General features: G+C 39.8%; 1 pseudogene; it reads left to right on the top strand.

Moving 5' to 3' along the window:
- The first annotated feature begins 6,386 nt into the window (after window positions 1-6,386).
- On the top strand, window positions 6,387-15,786 carry LOC137763991 (E3 ISG15--protein ligase HERC5-like; annotated as a pseudogene).
- The last annotated feature ends 925 nt before the right edge of the window (window positions 15,787-16,711 follow it).

Raw genomic sequence — 16,711 nt, 5'->3', positions numbered from 1 at the left:
GTGTATGGGCTTAGTTGCTCCATGGCATGTGGGGTCTTCCTGGAGCAGGGCTTGAATCTGTGTCCCCTGCATTGGCAGGTGGATTCTTAACCACTGCACCACCAGGGAAGCCCTCTTTTTTAGATTCTTTTCCCATTTAGGTCATTACAGAGTAGAGTTCCCTGTGCTATACTATTTTCTGTCTTTTGATGAGAGTCATTCTGACAGGTGTGAGGTGGTATCTCGTTGTTTTGATTTTCATTTCTCTGATTATTAGTGATGTTGAGTATCTTTTCATGACTTTGTTGGCCATCTGTATGGCTTCTTTAGAAAAATATCTATTTAGGTCTTCTTCCTATTTTAAAATCAGATTGGTTGTTTATTTGATGTTGAGTTGTATGAGTCTTTTGTATATTTTGGATATTAACCCCTCATGAGGTATGTCATTTGCAAATACCTTCTCCCATTCAGTAGGCTACATTTCTGGATTTTTAAAATTGTTTTCTTTGTTGTACAAAAGCTTTTTAGTTTGATGTCACATTTGTTTATTTTTGCATTTGTTTCCCTTGCCTGTGGAGACGTATCTTTAAAAATATTGCTAAGACCAATGTCAAAGAGTGTACTGCCTATGTTTTCTTCTAGGTTTTTAATGGCTTCAGGTCTTACACTTAAGTCTTTAATCCATTTTGAGTTGATATTTTAGTATGTGTAAGAATAGTCCAGTTTGATTTTTTGCACGTAGTTGTTCAGTTTTTCGAACTCTATTTATTGAAAAGAGTGTCTTTTCCCCATTGTGTGCTCTTGCCTCTTTTGTGGTAAATTAATTGACTGTATAGGCATGCGTTTATTTCTGGGGTCTATTCTGTTCTATCGATCTATTGTTCTAATGACCTGTTTTTGTGCCAGCACCATTCTGTTTTGATTACTGTAGCTTTGTAGTATAGTTTGAAATCAGGTAGCGTGATACCTCCAGTTTTGTTCTTTCTCAAAAATTTTTTTAGCTGTTTGAGTTCTTTTGTGTTGCTAAACAAATTTTAGAATTATTTGTTCTCGTTCTATGAATAATGCCATTGATAATTTGATAGGGATTGCACTGAATCAGTACATTGCTTTGGGAACTAGGTCATTTTAGTATTAATTAGTCCACTCTATGAACAAGGAATACCTTTCCATTTATCTGTGTCATTGAGCTACTTTCATCAATGTCATAATTTTCTGAGTACAGCTCTTTCACCTCCTTAGATTAATTCCTAGGTATTTTATTATTTATGATGCAATCATAAATAAGATTGTTTTCTGTATCTTCTTCCTGATTGTTGTTAGTGTATATATAGAAATGAAAGAGATTTCTGTAAATTAATCTCATATCTTGCCACTTTATTGTATTTATTTACAAATTTACTTATTTTTTAAACTTTTGGCTGTGTTGGGTCTTTTTCTTGTTGCATGTGGGCTTTCTCTAGTTTTGGTGAGAGGGGGCTACCCTTTGTTGTGGTGCATGGGCTTCCCATTGTGGTGGCTTCTCTTGGAGCACAGGCTCTAGGTACACGGGCTTCAGTAGTTGTGGCTCACATGCTCTAGAGTGCACGTTCAGTAGTTGTGGTACATGGGCTTAGTTGCTCTGTGGCATGTGGGATATTCCTGGTCCAGGGCTTGAACCTGTGTCCCCTGCATTGGCAGGCAGATTCTTAACCACTGCACCACGAGTGAAGTCCCTTATTTTATTCATTAGTTCTAATATTTTGGGTGGTATCTTTAGGATTTTCTATATATAGTATCATGTCATCTTCAAGCAGTGAAAGTTTTCCTTCTTCCTTTCCAGTTTTGATTCCTTTTATTTCTTTTTCTTGTCTGATTGCTGTAGCTAGGACTCCCAATACTATGTTGAATAAAGGTGGCTAGAGCGGTCAATGAGTATTTCTCAGACATTAAAAAAATATATTGCCATTTGCGACTTCACAGATTGTCCTAGAGGTTTTTATGCTGTGTTATAAATCAGACAGAAAAAGACAAATACTCTATTATTTCATTATTATACGTGGAGTCTAAAAAACAAAAGGAAAAAGACTAATAAAAGAGAAACACAATCATATATACAGAGAACCAACAAGTGGCTGCCAGAGGGGAGGGGCTGGAGAGAAGAGAGAAATAGATGAGGGAGATTAAGAGGCACTAAATTTCAGATACAAAATAACTGTTCAGTATGACATGTACAGTGTGTGGAATATAGTCAATAATTATATAATATTTTGGGTGGTGACCGATTGTAACTTGACTTATGGAGATCATGTTGTGTACCAGGAACTAAACATCGTGTTGTAGGTCAATTATATTTCAAAAACAAACAAAACAAACTCATTGAAAATGAGATCAGATTTCTGGTTACCAAAGGTGGGGGTTTGGGAGAGGGAGGATTAGATAAAGGTAGTCAAAGGTACAAACTTCCAGATATAAAACAAATAACTATGGATATAATGTACAACATGATAAATACAGTGAACTCTGCTCTGGGTTATATATAAAAGTTGCTAAGAGAGTAAATTCTAAGACTTCTCATCACACACAAAAAATGTTAAAATATATTTTTCTATTTCTTTAATGTATCTATGAGATGATAAATGTCACTAAAATTATTGTGATAATCATTTCATGATATTCATAAGTTAAATTGTTATGCTGTACACCTTAAACTTATACAGTGCTGTGTGTTAATTATATCTCAATAAAATTGGAAGAAAGCATAAAAAATAAATTTAAAAAAAGTAATACAGTGAGGGCTGTTTTGCCGGAGGGTTTTTCTCAATGTCTCCTCCACTCACATCTTTAAAACTTCCTTTTATACGTTCATCCCAGAGATTTCTCTCTCCATGTCCTTGTCCCTCTGCCAACAGTAGACTGCCATCACTTGTTGGCAAGTGAGTCTACTACTCGATGCTAGTTAGGTTGGTTGGAGAAAAGTGCATTCTGTGTTCTAATACAGCTGTAATTTTAGGCAGATTCTGTGTACAGGGGTCTTTGAGGGGTGGGCCTCTAAGAGATTCTGCCTCCATCTGAGCTATGAAAGACCTCTAGTTGTCTAGGCTTAGAACCCATATCTGATTCTCCCCCAGGTTAGAGGGTGTCTTTCTGTTTCCTTTTCCAAGATGAAATGGGTCTTGACCAGTGTCCTAAAGATAACAAGGTTTCTGACCTCTCAGCAGCTTTAGGCTTTTGTTCCATAGAGGAGATAGAAAAGAGCTTCATGACTGTCCCATAGTGTTTGTTGCACACTTGGCAGAAAGCTTTGTCATTCTCCTGGAGCACAGGGAAATGGGACGCTTATTGGTAGGAGCTGCTATGAGAATACTTTTCACTCCCCTGAGAAAATTCTCATCATCTCCTGTTTTCTGATGAGTAATGAGGTTTTCAGTCCAGCTTCCTTCATATTAGAGCTACAGAATGTAAAACTGCTTAACCATAGCCTAGAATTGACAAAAGGAACAGCGTGCCCCTCACTCACATTGCACTCAACAGCCCCTGTGGTCTTCTTGTAGGTTTTGTTAACTGAAAAAAAGGGCACAAGATGAGAGTGGCAAGTTGTCTTGTTTGGGCAAAATGAGCACTATAGCCAGGGAGACAGCATTTCAGATAGCTTTGAGAAACTACTCCAAAGAGGTAAGGGGGAAGGACAGTGTTATATAAGATTTTAGTGAAGAAGGTACATGCAGTCAAACACACATTTTGCAAAGACTTGCTGCTAGTCATGAGGGGCAGATATTACCGTTAATGATTTTAGGGCTTTTATAGATATGAGATGTAAGAATTAGGCTCATAAAATCTTCTCCTGAAAATATCCATCTGAAGCCCTGTTCTGCCAGTTTTTTACGAGCACAGAGTGTCTCATTCCTCATATCCACCCTGAACTCCTTTCAGAGGTTGTTAAACATCAGCAGCTGCAGCACCTCATGATTTAATCTTTGTAGAGGTAGATGGCAAGTGCCAATTTGTAGTTGGCACGGCTCTCTCATGGTCACAAATTTGACCAAGGTTTGGGAGGCATTTCATGACAATTTTGTCTCACCAGAGCTATGAATTCTCATTCCCAGGTCAGGTGAGGATTTTGTTAAGTGACTCAATGTGCTATTACTGGACTAAGCCTTATTAACAGTAGCCAAAAGTCTCTGGACCACCTGTTTCACTAGTCTGTTATGGTAATTTCATTTAGAATAAAATTCTTAAGGGACAACCAATTAGAGCCTGTATGGAGAAATATACCAAACTAACCCAGAAGTACTAGACACAGCTAATTGGCCACAACCCCACAATTGGAATGATTTTTAAAACCAGCATGGAAAGACTTGATTGCCTGTTAGTAAATGTATGTGTTTGTCACAGCTACAGGAAAGAATTTTCAGGAAATGTTTTCTTTCCAAGGAACTTACCATAAGTGGTTGAAGTGGGTAGCGTTTCTCTCACAGACAGATGACAAAAGTGATTGTATAGCAAACTTCATTGTGTCTTTAAAGCCGTACCCAGCTGACAGTACAAAAACAGCCCATTTAACCCCGATAGTATTAACCTAAAGATTTTTACCACTTTCTGAAAAAGTAGTTTTCCTCATAGTGATATTTTTCTGGAAGGAAAGCTATATCTTGCACGTGATCTGACTAGTGAAGTTTTCCAGAATCGTGTAAAACAAGCCTGTGTATTCTGATGTGCTGTTGAGCTACTAAAGGTGTTCATAAGGCACTTAGAAGTAAAGCCTTTCACAAGCAACAGTTCTAAGGCACCACGTGGCCCATGACATCTTATGGGAAGACACAATCAGCCCTGTTTCTCAAGAGGGCGGAAGATACCCTGGAAGTGTCAGGAATGTAGGTGGTTGTTTACCACACCCATAAAGCTGTGCAGTGAAGAAGAGCTTCAAACCTTCCCTGCCATCTCTGTTCCAAGGGGAATCAAAGGAGATGGGTTTCCCTGGTCAGCTACGTCTTGTAATGACAAGCTATGGGGAAGGTCTGCTTTCAACAGAGAGAATCAGGCGAGTACGTTCTTTGCACTGCTCGGAACAGCTCCTTTCCCTTGAGTAAACTTGTGCATTTCTAGCAAGTTTCAGGAAAGCACATTTAGGCTGTGGGTTCTTTGAGATAAACTTAGGTGTGCAGGCAGCGTTTTATAAAACAGATTCATCACCCAAGCGTGTGTGTAGGCCAACTCCCCTGAGTCTGCCAACAGATACTTAGGTGCCAGTGGAAACAAGGGCTGTTTCTTTCCCATACACAGTGAAGTTTCCCATACTAACCGGAAAAATCTTTCCACCAAGCCCCCGTCAGGAAATTGTCCTCAGAGTGCTTTCTCGGGGAAGGGAATTATACCTTGTGTGTGAGCTGAGGAGGCAACACTTGTGGAATCTTGGAACCCTGGCAAGGGTGCTTCTAGACCTTATGGAGCTAGATAAGCTGTGTTTAAGCCCATGGAGATAAAAACTCTCGCAAGCCTTCCCAGTTGAAGGTACTTCTCCGGAAGGAGTGCAGCTAATTGGTTCTTATGGAGGAAATAACACCTCTGCGGCCGTGTGTTCTTTCAGTGAGTGAAAGGCGCCTTTAAAGTGTGGAGCAGGCAGTGTCTTGTTTAAGATCCCGGTGTTGCCACTCTAATCCAGAGGTGATAAAGTGGCCATGCAGTCGGTGTTTGAAGACTGATTGGGAAAGGATGCCTCTGTGCTGTAGGCTAATTGCTTCTCTCCATAGAGAGGGAAATACGAACCTGATTCGTACGACCCAGATGAATGAACAATTTTTGCGAGTGTACAGTCAAGGTCGCAACACTGATCCTTAGCGAGCTGTTGGGCAATGCATTTGTTCCCAAGTGCCTGAAGCACCGAGACTTTTCTATCACAAACAGGTAACGAGACTTTTTTATAGGCTAAATTGGTCGAGTCCTTTATGCAGAGACCTAGCGATTCTTAGAGAGAAAGTGCCCATTCTCTCCCATACACAAGAGAGGGTTTCCCCACCCTAACAGCGATAGCTTTTTCGAGGCTGCCGACAGGAAATGCTTTTCAGAGCCGTTTTTTTCAAGGAAGAGAATTCCTGCCTGTTGTTATCTTAGCAATGCCTTACTGTAGATACCCGTAGAACTCAGCAATTGCCTTAATATGTGTTCTGGAGCCAGAAAAGCTATGCCTATGACTCTCGAGGGAAAAGCCTTTCCCAAAGCACCGTTCAACATACTCTGCACGGGAGGTAGGGAGGCCGTGGTTCCTCGATGCCGCAGCGCGTTCCGCCCACTCCGGCTCTGCCCCTCGACGGTCGGGGGCAGTAGGCGTTCTCTGAGCGGCCGTCTCCCTCTCTCCTTGCCTCGCCGCAACTCGGTCTCTTCCGCAGGTCCGGAGAGCTGATGCAGGCCGTGGAGCCCGTGAAAAGACGATGGAGCGTAGGTCACAGAAGAGGTCACGGAGCGGCACGCGCTTGGTCCCTGTGTCCCGGCCCGCGGAGCCGCGTGGCGCGAAGCTCTGGCTCTTCCCCCATCGCCTCCGGGCTCCGCAGCGCGCTGTCCCGGAGGACCGAGGCAACGCGCCGGAGGTGCTGCATGCGCAACTCCTGGCGGTGCTGGAGCGCGATGGGGCCGACGTCGAGGCCCACCAGCTGCCAGTGGGGAGCGATGGACCCGGGAAGCCGAAGTGCATTGTTAGGGAAAAAAATGAAGATACATTCTGTGGATCATAAGGCAGAGCACATGCTGGCTGTATCCTCAGATGGAAAACCATATAGAACCCTGTTCTATAGCATAGAACATGCAAGGTTTCAGTGCATTTTACAAGAAAAAAATATAATTCAGATCACATGCGGAGATTATCATCCTCTTGCACTTTCAAAACGTGGTGAGCCTTTTGCATGGGGACAGAACTTAGACCGTCAGCTTGGAGCTGGAAGAATATTTGCTTCAACCCCCACACCACAGATTGTGGAGCACCTCTAATGGTCCCCTTCGTTCAGATTTCTGCAGGAGAAGCCCATAGCATGGCCTTATCCATTACTGGAAAGGTTTACTCATGGGGAAAAATATTACTGTGGACAGCTGGGCCTGGGCCACAAAAACAATAAAGATTCTCCTTCCCATATTGAAGTGTTGGACAATCAGAAAGTTGAATTCCTCGCTTGTGGAGGCTCTCACACTGCCCTGCTCACAAAGAGTTTACTTTTGGTGAAGGAAAGTATGGGCAGCTCGGTCACAATTCAACACAGAATGAGTTAAGGCCCTCTTTGGTAACTGGGCTCTTTGGGACTAGATGACCCAGATAGCATACGGAAGGCAGCACACACTTGCTTATGTTTCTGTTTTGGGGAAGGTCTTTCTTTTGGTTCTGGAAAAGAGGGACAACTGGGAAACGGTGGAACACATAATCAGCTGCTACCATGTCCCATGAAATTGCCATCAAATGAAGAACTCAAATTTGAAAGCCGTACCTCAGAAAAGGAGTTAATGATTGCTGGAGGGGATCAAAGCATTTTGCTTTGAATGGAAAAAAAGAATTCCTATGATGTTAAACTGAGGAGGAAAATTCCTACCTTGAATGAAGGCACTACATGTAAAGAGGTGGATTGCTGATGATGTGGGGACTAAACAGTGGCAAAATACAAAAAGGGAAATTAGAGTAATATTTTCATCTCTTTCATGTCTGGCTGGAAGTTTTTTAAGCTAACAAATAGCTGGAGAAACGATGTCTATTCATTTGGACTTAAATACAGCAAGGGACACCTTTAAGGAGTTAACCCAAAAGGACTGGATTACTAACATGATAACCACGTCTCAGGGTTACTCTGCTCAAAAATCTTCCATTTCATTCTCCACATCAGGAAGCTTTAGAAGTTTTCTTCCTTCTCCCAGAATGTCCTGTGATGCATGATTATAACTGGGACAGCATGGTGGTTCCGTTTGCAGAAGCTGTTTATAAAATGAGTGACCAGTCATCAGAGGTTCTGGAGGAATACTGGGCATCTCTGTAAGAATCTGCTTTCATGAAATTGGTCCAGGTGTAAAACAGCCATCGTTTCTCAACTGAATTATTGGACTGGAAGTACTGAGCATAACTATCACATTAAAACTCTCCTAGAAATGTTGAAAAAGCTGCACAGGGTAAACCAGACTACATGTCAACTGCCTGAAAATATCTTCAAAGTAAATGAACTCACACACTTGCTTGATTTTTATGAAGATGCATACAGAGGTCCTCCTGGAAAATGAACTCAGACACTTCAATGGACATCCAGTATCCTGTCATATTCAGTAATTTTCCATTTATCTCTAATATTCTGTCGAAAATTAATCTACATTATGCAGTCTCACTTTTAAAAATACAGAAGAAATTTTGAGCTTCTATGCGGATGGCTTGCATTGTGGAACAAGAAGGGTCTGAATTAGCTTTACGGCGCACCTTGAGTCTGTCAGAAGGAGTCACTTGGTTGAGGATGTTTTGAATCAGCTAAATCAATATGAGATTGAAGATCTGAGGAAAGAGTTACTGGTTTCATTTAGTGGAGAAATTGGATATGACTTTGGAGGAGTCAGGGCAGTTTTTCCAGTTTCTCTTTGAAGAAATGACCCGGCTAGAATATGGGATGTTCACATATCCTGAAGAGGCTTCCTACATGTGGTTTCCTGTTAAGCCTAAATTTGAGAAGTTATTTCTTCTTTGGGGTTCTGTGTGGATTCAATTGCAATGTTGCTTACATCCCTTTCCCACTGTCTCTGTTTAAGAAACTTTTGGACCAAATGCCATCATTAGAAGACTTGAAAGAACTCAGTCCTGTTTTGGGAAAGAGTTTGCCAGCACTTCTAGATGATGAAGGTGATGACTTTGGAGAAGTATTTCACATCCATTTTAATGTGCGTTGGGACAAAAATGATGTAGACAATTCTTAACGGAAGTCACGTAACTGACCACCAGACTAACAAGAGAGACTATGTTTCTAAATATGTCAATTAGATCTTCAACGTCTCTGTAAAGGCGGTTTATGAAGAGTTTCAAAGAGGATTTCACAAAGTGTGTGACAAGGAGATTATTAAATTTTTCCGTCTTGAAGAACTCAAGGATGTGATTATTGGAAAATTACGACTGGGAAATATTTGAAAGAATGCACATTATGAACAAGGATACGACAATTCACATCCCACCAAAGGTTTACACAAATTGACTTTGGAGGAAAAGAAAAAATTCCTCTTGTTTCCTACAGGAACTGACAGAATTCAAATGAAAGGTTTAAAGAACATGAAAATAACATTTCGCTGTACTGAAAATTTGAATGAAAAAGATCCCATAAGAACACAGACATGTTTTGGTGTCCTCTACCACCCTAAATATTCTACCTTTAGAATTCTATTCTTTACCCCTTTTGGTAAATATTTTCAAAAATAAAATTAACTCAAAAACAAAACAAAACCATACTCTGCACAGCACCTTGTGGCCCACGATGTCTTACGGGAGGAGACAATCGGCCCTGTGTTTCCATGAGGGCTGAAGATATCCTGGAATTGTCATGTGTTTAAGATCTCCGTTATGCTCTCCAGTGAAGAAGAGCTTAAAAACTTTCCTGCCATCTATGTTGCAAAGGGGAATCAGAGGAGATGGCTTTCCATGGTCGTATACGTCTTGTTTCCCTTTGTAATGATGTAGCTCTGTCTTAAAAGCTAGGACATCGGTCTTTGAATAACTGTATTCAACCAGGGCATTGACTATTTTTCCAGCGTTTGGAGAAGGTAAGGCAAAGGGAGAGAAACGTCAACTCTTCCTGGTGATTACCTCGAATAACAAGTTGAGGGTATATCGGCTTTCAACGGAATCAGGCGAGTACGTTCTTTGCAAAGCTCGCAACAGCTCATTTCCCTGTGCGTAACCGTGGGCGTTTATACCACGTTCGTGGAAAGCACCTTTCGACAGTGGGTTCTTGTTGGGAATAAACGTAGCTGAACAGGTAGGGTTTTCCATCACAGACCGGTCACCTGTCTGTATATTTAGGCAGGGTGCCTCACTGCTTCAGGCTAATTGCTTCTTCCTAAAGAGACGGAAACATGAACCACATTATAGTTTTAATTTGCGTTTTTCTAATAATTAGCAATAATGAGCATCTTTTCATGTACCTGATGGACATTTGTCTTCTCTGGAGAAATGTCTTTTTAGGTCTTCTTTCCTTTTTTGATTGGTTTGTTGGTTTTTGTGATTTTGAGCTATTTGTATATTTTGGAAATTAATCCATTTTCTTTTCCATCATTTGTAAATGATATCTCCCATTTGTGAGTTGTCTTTTGTTTTGTTTTTGGTTTCCTTTTCTATGCAAAATGGTTTAAGTTTAATGAGATACCATTTGTTTATTTGTTTTTATATCCATAACTCTGAGATGGATCCAAAAACATATTGCTGCTTTTTATTTCAAAGAATGTTCTGCCAAAGTTTTTTTCTAAGAATTTTATAGTATCCCACTTTACATTTAGGTATTTAATCATTTTGAGTTTATTTTTGTATGGTTTTAGAGAATGTTCTGATTTTATTCTTTTATCTGTAGCTGGCCTGTTTTCCCAGCACCACTTATTGAAGAAACTGTCTTTTGTGCATTGTACTTTCTTGCCTCTTTTGGTGTAGATTAACTGACCTTGTGTGAGTGGTTTTTTGGGGGCTTTCTCTCATCTTTCTTTGCTTTATTACATCTGTTTTTTGCCAATACCATAGTCTTTTGATGACTGTAGCTTTGTAGTATAGTTTGAAGTCAGGGAGCTTGATTCCTCCAGCTCCATTTTTCCTTCTCAATATTGCTTTGGATATCTGAGCTCCTTTGTGTTTCCATACAAATTGTAAATTATTTTGTTCTAATTCTGTGAAAAATGCCACTGGTAATTTGATAAGGATTGCATTTTATCTGTAGATTTATTCTCCTTAAGTAGGTTTACTCCTAGGTATTTTATCCTTTTTTTATGTGATAGTAAATGAGATGGTTTTCTGAATTTCTTCTTCTGATATTTTGTTGTTAGAAACAACAGTGTGTAGAAACACAGATTTCTGTGTATTAATTTTGTATCCAAAACTTTACTGAATTCACTGCTGAGGGTTAGTAGTTTTCTGGTGGCATCTTTAGGATTTTCTGTGTATAGTATTATGTCATCTGCAAACAGTGACAGGGTACTATTTCTTTTCTAATTGGGATTCTTTTTACTTCTTTTTCTTCTCTGATTGCCTTAAGACTATGTCTGTTGAATGAAAATGACGAGAGAGGACATTCTTGTTTTTATCCTGATCATCATTGATAGTGGCATGTAATTTTCTTTTTTGTGTGATATCTTGTGTGGCTTTGGTGGCATCACCACCAAATGATGATGGTGGCATCATGGAATTAATTGGAAAGTGTTCCTTCTTCTGCAAGTTTTTGGATTGGTTCAGAATTCAGTCTTCTCTGAATGTTTGGTAGAATTCACCTGTGAAGCCATCTGGTCTTGGACTTTTCGCTTTTTGGAAATTTTTAAATTACTGATTTTATTTCTATACGGGTAATTGGTCTGTTCATATTTTCTATTTCTTCCTGCTGAAGCAGGTACAATCTCTTTGGAGATTGTACCTTTCTAAAAATTTTTCCCATTTCTTCTAAGTTGTCCATTTTTTTTGGTGTATGGGCTCTACATTTATTTCCTTGTTTCTTCTCCTCCTAAACCAGGGTGACTATGTCACCCCAGTCAAACAAATATTTTCAATTTGTCTCTTCCTTATCATTTCTTCTTAATCCTATAAAGGCTTCTTGCCTTCCTTCCTGTTTGGCACTACTCCAAAAGAACACTATCTGCTTCATGACGTGAAAAAGTTTGAAAAGTTTGAAAAGTTTGAAAAAGTTATTACCTTAAAAAGCTGTAGGGAAGTTAAAATTAATTGAAATCCTTGCTAAATTCTGGTAGATACCAAGTCTACACTTTCTACTTTAAACACACTCACTCCAGAGCTTGAAAAAGGGTTGCTAGGAAAACTGGCAGAAGACAGCAAAGGCTGAGAAATCTTACTAGAGTCAGCTCTGCGGTGAACTGGAGCAAGAAAGAAAGGTAAAATCTCATGCTGTCTCGCCCTTTTCAAGTAGAGAATCTTGTGAATTTGGTTTTGGGAGTACCCATTGGCTGGATACTTTTCAATCCTTTTTCTCCCAGCAACACCTATAGCCTCTTGTTTGTCTCATTTGTGTCCTGAAAACTTGGCTTGGCTTCTGCTTGCTTGGGACATGAAGGTTGTCAGTTTTCTTGATGCAGAAAACTCAGTCATCATGTTCTGAGCCCCAAAATATGGCTGGACAGAAAGGTGGGTTGCACTCTATTTGCAGCCGGAGGTTCTACTTACTTTTGATAGCTCTCAGAGGAACTGTCTGTCTTTATTTCTTTTGGCTATGTTTGGGGGTGGTTCTGAATCTTGGGAGTGTAGTACTCTTGTCACAGTCCTTGGGGCCTCTTGTGTCTATGGGGTCATTTAATATCACTGGGAATATTTACCGTCTCAACTAAAGAATGTCACGTCATCGAGCCCTACAAGGATTGAGTCATTAATCACTGCAGTTACTGACCTTCAACACACCCTGAAATCAGTTCAGAGTGCAGATCAGAATGAAGCACACTGTGCTCTAGGAAAAAGGCCTTCAGACAGTTATTTTTAGAGGAAAATTTTATGCATCCAAATTTTTGTATTTTTTTCCCAGGCTTAAAAAGACTAAAATCAAATATATCTGTTTTCCATTACTAACAGCAACTTTTTACTGAACCGTGTGGTTGATTGCAGGTATCCTTTTGCCAAATTCACATATATACTGACCTCCTTCATTACTGTTTTGGAAGAGTTCCTCAGAGCTATCTGCGAGGCTGTCTCCAGGGATACAGTCCTCAGTAAGGCACTGAAAAAAAAATTGACTCACAGCTCTTACATTGTGCATTTTTTCCCCTGTCAACAGTTTTGGTGACCCATGAAGGTACCACAGGGAAGACTTCCTTCCTCTTCCTGAGCTCTATGAGGGTCTGGAGCCGTGGTGTCAGTTAAGGGCCCCTTGTGCCCACCCACCTCCTTGATGAGTCCAGATGAATTTGGCCGAGTTTCTCATGGTACAGCATATCTAACTCTTGATTGAAGATCTGAGTTTATTCAGAAGCTGTTAAATTCCTCTTTATGAATAGGCTATCACTGAACTTAGGTTCAAGAAAAGGTGCCTGTATTTGCTCAGTTGAGAGACACTGAGGTTACCTCCAGTTGAGAAAGAGCTGGATAATTTTGTTTAGATTGGATGATTACGTAGGAGACTGACCTGATGTCAACTTGGCGGTCTTAACTGAATTTTTTTTTAGGATAAACCCAAAAGTATCACAAAAGAGCTCAGCTTTGAAGGAAAGGGAGATGTGCCCTCCCAGTCAGTTACAGATCTCTGAGGCAACTGAGAAATTTACAGGAATGGTGGAGGGAGAGTCCTCACACTGTGCAGCAGCCACATAGGGAAAGTTATTAATTAATTAAAAACTTGCTGCTCCAGGGACCACATGTAAGAGCTGGCCGCTCAGTGTTCTGAGTACCCATGGCAGTTTTAGACTGCCTGGGGAGAAACCAAGACTTATAAAAAGAGCTGAAATGACTTTGGGGTGACATTTAGAGTAGTTAAGCTCACAAGGAGCACACAAGCCCACTGTCCAATTTTATTAATAAATTTTATCCCACATAAATTCAACTTGAAATTGGGAAATAGGATTTCTAAGAAAGATAAATGAAGGGTGTCAGAAAGCGTATCTTTAACACCAAAGCCAGATTCATGTACAATACATATGGAACTTATATTTGCAAGTACCTACTTAATTGAGGAAAATTATACTAAAAGAGATCTCAACACTAGATGGCCAAATTAGGGTTCTTTTGATACTCCAAAATTGATGTTTTTGCATATGCAGCTAGAAAAAGCTGGCCATAAGATCAAAACAGACGAATAGAATGCTTACTTTTGTATCTAGAAGCCTCTAAAAGAAGAAATGATAAAATAACTTCTTTGCAGGCAACCAAGAAGAAATTGCTTGAACTCTATCAAAATTTTAAAATGCTGCTAGCACTGACACTGTCTCTTTCACTGCTCCTCCATGAGATCATCTTCTATTTGAACAGCTGCTTCAGAAGCTTATCTCTCTTTCTCATCATTTTCTCTGCCTCTTGCTGCTCCCTCTCCTCTGGTAAAGGAATCAGAGGTAGTTATGTCCCTTTTCAGGAGAAACTTATTACAGGAATAGGCTAACCAACCTTGGTGCATTCTTGGACCCAAGCAGAACTTAGAGTTTTAGGTAAGGATTTTCCCTGTCCTAGTCAAGACCCATTGGGATTTGTTAAGGAATTTAACTATCCGAGTTTATGAGTCTAGATTTTCAGACCTGTATCAACTGATACAGCTGTTTCTGAATTATTCATAATTCTCCAACCACTGAAATGATCCTTACTTAACTTTGCCTTTTTAGAAGGTTTAGATGAAGAACTGGCTACTCTAATCAAATTAAGTTGGTCCACATTACATGCAAACACTCTTATCAAACTGGTCAACCATCTTTTCAAAACCATTAAAAAGAAAGAAAAACCTATACTTATAAAAATTACAAACCTTTAATTGTAGCAATTTACTGTCAGCTGAGAGTTAACCAACCTCCACACTGACAGAAAAATATGGATTTTTTTCTTTTACTGTGGAGAGCCCGAACATTAAAATTGTTTTTATTTAGAAAGTAATCTAAAAGGTAAACTGGATTTTACACGTGAATTTCAAGTTAAATAACAATAAGGCTGCTCTGAGGGAACACTAGGACACTTTCATCTTTTCTTCACCAACACCATGGGAGAAGTAGAAATGATTATACAAGGAGAAACAAAGGCCTAATAGATACAGGAGCCACCTTTTCAATCCTACCAAAATTAAAGCCTCCCTCAGAGTAATACTTCAACGCAAATGATGGTGGTTTCTAAAGCACCTCTTAAAGCTCTTGAATCATTACCTTTAGAATTTTACTTAGAAGAACTTAAAGGAAGGCATTCCTTGTCCCTAGTAGCAAGTGCTCCGATTCACCTGATAGGTAGAGATATATTAGAAGTCTATGAAGCCCATATTTTTTTTCACTCATAAAGGGGGAATTTTTCATACCAGAAGGATTAATCAGACTTCCTTCACATATCATGTTTGTGACCCATGATGAAAGTGATGCTGAACAAGTTACTACATTTAGTACCTAAAGAAGTATGAGCATTTGAACCTCTTTGCTGGGGAATAGAATATTCTGAAGCTATAAAAGACCCTTAAATATCTCCTGGCTTAGACATTGGGGCATTGGGGCACATGTAATTTACCATTCTCCCTCTTTGTTCATGTAAACAAGGGGACTGCAATGAGTATAATTCAGCAGTATGTCCCTTACTACTAGACAATCGGATATTATAGCCAACAGATATTATAGCCAACAGATTCAGTAGATTCAGTCTTCCCCCTTGTTTCTGGGTTATCACAGCAATAGCTGGGCTGTATCATATCAGAAGAGAAAATCATATCACCCTCTCACTTTGTTCCCCACTCTGTGAAAAACTTACTAATCTCTCATCACACACAACATTACTCAGCAAGCCCATTAATCTCCCATGAAATTACATTTCTTTCACCAAATATAACTCTTCACAGGTGTAATAAGCTTAATCCAGATACCCTACTAGCAGAGGAAACAGAAGTCAATGATGAAAAACATGACGGCATTGTTTTAACTGACAATCATATTTCCCAGGAGATTTCACAAAAGCCCTATGGATAACCCTGATTTTATATTATTCACTCACAGTTCATACCTGTGAGGACACCATGGAAAATACCAGGCTGGTTTTGCCATCATTTGTCCACTGCCAATCTTTGAAAATGCTGCCTTACCTAATATCGCCTCTGCAAAACATGAATGAATAGCACTAAAAAGAGCCTGCCAGTTGGCAACAGAAAATCCGCTAATATTTACACAGTCACTATGCTTTTGGGGTGGTGCATGATTTTGGTATGCTTTGGACTCAAAAGGGATATTGAACAACCTCAGGACAGCCTATTAAAATTGGGAAACAAGTAGCAGAATTATCTTTTGCTATTCCGCTGCTAAGTGCATTACTTTTTATTAAGGTATCGAGTCATGCAAAGGCTGGCATTGTAAAAGCAAAAGGGAGCTCTTTGCCTGATCGTCTTGCCAAGACAGCAGCTCTGCAAAATGAAAACAACCAACTAATGGCAGTATTTCTTTTCATCCTCCCAGGAACGTTACTGACACCTTGTTAAAATTTCAGGGATTGGTGCCAGAGAGACAAAACGACATGTGGAAACAAAAAGGAGGAAGATACAACTCCGATAAAGGGCTCTGGATGGGCCCAAAGGGGAAATCTATCCTTCCCATTGGGGCTCAGTATCCTATTTTACAATATATTTCTGAGCTAACTCGTTTGAATTCAAATAAGAAGGTGTTGTGGGACAAACACTATTTTTGGAAGTCTTCCTTTATTACAGTTCAGAGGTTTACTCAAGGTGCACCAATTGCCCAAAATATAACCCAGGGAAACAATTACACTGGTCTCAAGGATATTTTTCCATTGCTTTCATGTCCCTTTAAAGTTTGGCTGATTGTTTTTAACCAGATGCTTCCTTCTCAAGGTTACCAAAACATGCTTCTTATGATTTGTATGTTTTCACATTGGATTGAAGCA

This window comes from Eschrichtius robustus, chromosome 1 (genome assembly GCF_028021215.1).
Source record: "Eschrichtius robustus isolate mEscRob2 chromosome 1, mEscRob2.pri, whole genome shotgun sequence".
Lineage (NCBI taxonomy): Eukaryota > Metazoa > Chordata > Mammalia > Artiodactyla > Eschrichtiidae > Eschrichtius > Eschrichtius robustus.
The sequence above is the reverse complement of the archived record's forward strand: the minus strand, read 5'-3'. Positions and strand labels throughout refer to the sequence as shown.